This window comes from Bos taurus, chromosome 2 (assembly GCF_002263795.3).
Source record: "Bos taurus isolate L1 Dominette 01449 registration number 42190680 breed Hereford chromosome 2, ARS-UCD2.0, whole genome shotgun sequence".
Lineage (NCBI taxonomy): Eukaryota > Metazoa > Chordata > Mammalia > Artiodactyla > Bovidae > Bos > Bos taurus.
In genome coordinates this window covers 123246979-123251604 of record NC_037329.1, presented here as the reverse complement: position 1 = coordinate 123251604, position 4626 = coordinate 123246979, and the positions used below count along the sequence as shown (strand labels likewise).

At 49.5% G+C, this 4626-nt stretch overlaps 1 long non-coding RNA gene across 1 annotated transcript; it reads right to left on the bottom strand.

Moving 5' to 3' along the window:
* Positions 1-965: 965 nt before the first annotated feature.
* On the bottom strand, positions 966-3911 carry LOC132343604 (uncharacterized). The gene is made up of 2 exons (XR_009492522.1): positions 3531-3911; positions 966-1080 (listed from the first exon to the last, which is right to left on the bottom strand). It is a non-coding gene; the product is annotated as an uncharacterized lncRNA (long non-coding RNA).
* Positions 3912-4626: the final 715 nt, after the last annotated feature.

Here is a 4626-nt window from a genome sequence, read left to right as displayed (position 1 = left end):
GCCAAATCATCTACCTGGTGGAGACTGTGAGGCACAGTGATGTGGCTGGCTGCTGCCTAGGCTCTGGGGGGAATAACAGTGGGTCCTAAATCTAGCAGGAATTTCTTTCTCAACACAGTTGTTCTAGTTGTCATTGTCATGGCTGATAACATTTTGACAGCCATCAACCCAGAAAGTCTGGATGGGGCCCTGGAGAAAGGAGAGGCCTGGGATGGCTTGGACAGGATTTCCAAGGGAAGAAGGGGTGACTCGAAACCTTGGGGAGACTCAAATTGGGAGGCTGCCAGCCTGACCCACAGGTGGGGCATTTCATAGTCCCAGAAGCTATACTCACTGAATGTTAGAATCAGAGGATGTTAATGCCAAGTGGAAGAATAAATGTTATAATCTTTGAAGATGAAAAATGCTCTTTCCCCTGCCCTCTTGGGTCTCTTCCTGTTGCCTATCATCAGGTGAGCCCCCAGTGCCTAGATCATAGGCTGGCACAGAGCAGGTGCTCGGCAAACTGTTGGATGAGAGATTGGTTGCCTGAGTGGGCCTCAGTTTCCCCATCTGTAAATGAGGAAGTCAATTCCAGGTTCTCTCTCCCATCCCCCTTCCTCTCCTCACCCCCAAGGCCATCTCTCTGGGAACCTGGAAGGGCCGAGAAGGCTGGAAATAGTGGGCATGCTCACAGACCTGAGGAAGGGCCTGCAGAGGCGACAGCCGAGCCCTCATCCTGCAGGGCTGGGCTGCAAGTTTCATTTCACACTTGGTACCCAAGCTGACATTATGGTGCTGGCCAGGAGCCTCGTATACAGTTATTAAATGTGATCCGCTGTAGGTGTATAATTGTTGGAAGTGCTTTTGCATACTTCATTAAAACTATAAATATAGAGTGCATTATCATATGCTATGTTCTGTGTTAAGGATGTAATGCGTCTATTATTTTCCCCCAAGATGGAGATTGCCAATTCACGATCAAGGAATAATTGATACCATTGACTACACTGTTTATTCATCAACTTGGAAAAGAAATGGCAGCCTCGATGATGGGTAAAACTCCTTACACTTCAAATGGGTCCTGGGGTCCTGGAGTTCCTGGAGGGACAGAGAAGGGTCAGGAAAGAGATCAGCTGCAGCCACCAGCCCGGACCGGGTGACAGTCAGGGCAGGAGGGGTTACCTGAGCACCTGCCTGTGGCTCCACCCAAGGCCTTGCAGGGGATAAGAGCTGGATCCCCGTCTGCTCTCACTCATCTGCAGTCGCCCCTCAGCCTCAGTTTCCTTGGCTGTAAAGTGGGGATGAAAGCAGCTCCCTCCTCGCAGGGTGGCTATGAGGATTAAGGGAGTGTATGCAGTGAATGTGCCCAGGACACACAGGAGGTGCTCATTGGTGTGAACTGATATTCTTGCTGTTGTCACCCAGGACTGAGACAGAGGAGGTACATGGGCCCATTTCTCAGATGGGACTAATTGCTGTGATGGCTCCTGGCTGCTGACACACCCTTGAGCTAGGCACCTGTACATCTGACCCCATGGCCCCTTTACAAGTGCCCTATATGTCAGGTGCTATTCCAGCCCTCTCTCTTCTGGGGGAGGCTGTCCTTTGGGTGGGTCGAGTATTTTCCAGGTCACACAGCCCACAGGGGACAGAGGCTCAGAGCAGAGCTTTGAGGCTAGGCCACCACTCCACACCCAACGTGTCCTGTGACACTCAATCACAAATGCTGATGAGGAGGGGGTAGACACTCATGACTGCCCACCCGATAGCCCACCCCTCCTTCCTTCCCTTGCAGAGCCCTGTGTTTGTCCTGCAGCAACAGGCTCAGACCTGGTGGACCTCCCCAGCCCAGGAGTGAACCCAAGCCTGGCACCCCAACCCCCTTCTCCAGAGATTGTTTTAGAGATGACAGTGTGACCCAGAGCTGGCCATTGAGATGTGAGGAAAAATCTGCTGGTAGAGGGACTGCTTCTGGGAATCATTTTTTCTGGCTTCACTCCACTCCCTTCTTAACTTGAATGCTATTGTAGGAGGTGTGATGTTTGGAGCTGTGGCAGCCATCCTGCAACCATGAGGTAAAACGCTAATGACAAAAAGTGAACACAGCCAAGAATAGTAGAGAGGAGAGAGGAAAGAGCCAGGACTTTGTTGACATCTCCGAGCATTTGACCAACCAGCAACCACCTCTTTTAAAATATCTGGTTATCGCCTGAACCACTGTTTTTGTTTTCTGTTACACGCTCTCCAATGCATCTTAACTAATAGAAGTGATTTCTATATGCCCACCACTCACATACCATAACCCCCACCACACAAGGTCATAGTCACTTGTCCACACCTGTTGCCCTGTCAGACCCTAGAGTCCTGGAGTTGAAGGTTCTGTTTTGTCAATCTTGCAGCTCCCAAGTGTCTCTACCCCTGGTGATTCCCAGTTATTAATACTGTAGCATAAATGATGTGAAGGATGGAATTAATGAATGAAAGAACAATTCATAAACAAATAAGTATAGCAAATGTGTGTTTTGTAAACTGCAAAGCACTGAGCCAAAGTGTGGGGTTAGGTTCTAGCGTGTGGATAAGATGCAGAAGGGATGGATGAGCAGGGTTTAGAGAAAAAGATTCTTTGAGAGGGATCGAGGCTGTGCCTTCTTCCCAGACATCCTCCTGCTTCTGTGTCCTGCTGGACCAGGGGTCAGCTCCTGCCATTCCCCTGGGCTGCTAGAGTGTTCCACAACCATTACCTCTCTCCCTCCCCAAATAGACCCTGAGAGACAGGCTTTGTGCTCTGTCATTTTCTCTCTAAAAAATTGCCGTGAGAAACCAAATGGTTATCATTACTCCAGCTGCTGCAATTCTTTGCTGTTATTTTTAAAGGTGAAAGAGGAGTGGACCCTGGGAGAGGAGGCGGTAAGGAGGAGTGGAAAGAAACTGTTCAGGGCAAAGGGCTTTCCGAATTTCAGCTCCCAGCTTTGCAGGGAGACTGGATTAAGGGATCAAATCAAATGAATTTTGCCATCAGAGTGAGGAATCTGTCTCCCCCCCCCCACACCCCCCTCCAAATGCCTTACTTTGACAGTTGGCTTCGAGAGATTTGACAGAATTCATTTTTCTAGCAGACAAGAAAGATCAAGGTATTAAACAAAATGCATTCCACCGTGAGAGCTCTGTTAACTGCTTAACTTAATAGAGGTGAGTTTGCGGCAAATGTGAGAAGTCATCTCTTCCCGTGGAAAATTGCCCATGGAAATTTGCCTGTGGCAGAGAGGGGAGGCAGTGGGCAGGCAGGGCAGAGGTGGAGATGGCCATGCCCTCCCGGGTCCTGCCCTCAGGGTCGCCCTGGGGAAGCCAGCCACACAGAGCCTCGACCTCGGGGCTCAGGACCAGCCACTCCACTCTGGGCCTCGGTTTCCCTTTAGCACACAGGATGCTGTGTGTGCCTTTCTTTAAAAGCTGCCATATTTCAAGTAGACGCATGTTGTGTGTTATCTCACTTTGTCCCCACAACAACCCTTAAGCACTTCACGAAGTCAGACGGGCATGTCACTTACCTGCTCTGACTCTCGGGTTCCTCATCTGCACAAAGAGACCTGATGAGATTGACCAGCAAGGGAAGAGCGAGAGTTCAGTGAGCCCATGGATGGAGGTAGGGTACTCAGCAGGCCTTCAGCTGGCTGTCCTTAGTCCACAGAAGGCAGTGGCGGGTGAGGGGAGAGAGGGGCCTTTGGAGACGATCCTTGGGTGGAGGGGTGGGCAGCACATGGAAGCATCTGGCAAGCAGTTGCATCCGATGAGCACCGTTAGCCGAGGTGAATTCGCTGGCCCTCGGCACGCCCCTCCCACCCTCTGAGTCACTTTTCCGAATCAAAGACAGGGCGAGAATTAACCTTCAGGGCATTATAAGGGGTGAACCCAGCAGAACCTCAGGAAGCAAGCGGTCATTTCCTCCCCACCTAACCCACCCATCAAATCCTAAATGGTGATGCTGTGCAAGTGCTACACTCAATATGCCAGCAAATTTGGAAGACTCAGCAGGAGCTAGAGGACTGGAAAAGTTCAGTTTTCATTCCAATCCCAAAGAAAGGCAATGCCAAAGAACGCTCCAACTACCGCACAATTGCACTCATCTCACACACTAGCAAAGAAATGCTCAAAATTCTCCAAGCCAGGCTTCAGCAATGTGTGAACCATGAACTTCCAGATGTTCAAGCTGGTTTTAGAAAAGGCAGAGGAAACAGAGATCAAATTGCCAACATCTGTTGGGTCATTGAAAAAACAAGAGAGTTCCAGAAAACATCTATTTCTGCTTTATGACTACGCCAAAGCCTTTGACTGTGTGGATCACAATAAACTGTGGAAAATTCTGAAAGAGATGGGAATACCAGACCACCTGACCTGCCTCTTGAGAAATCTGTATGCAGACCAGGAAGCAACCGTTAGAACTGGACATGGAACAGCAAACGGATTCCAAATTGGGAAAGGAGTATGTCAAGGCTGTATATTGTCACCCAGCTTATTTAACTTCTATGCAGAGTACATCATGAGAAACGCTGGACTGGAAGAAACACAAGCTGGAATCAAGATTGCTGGGAGAAATATCAATAACCTCAGATATGCAGATGACACCACCCTTATGGCAGAAAGTGA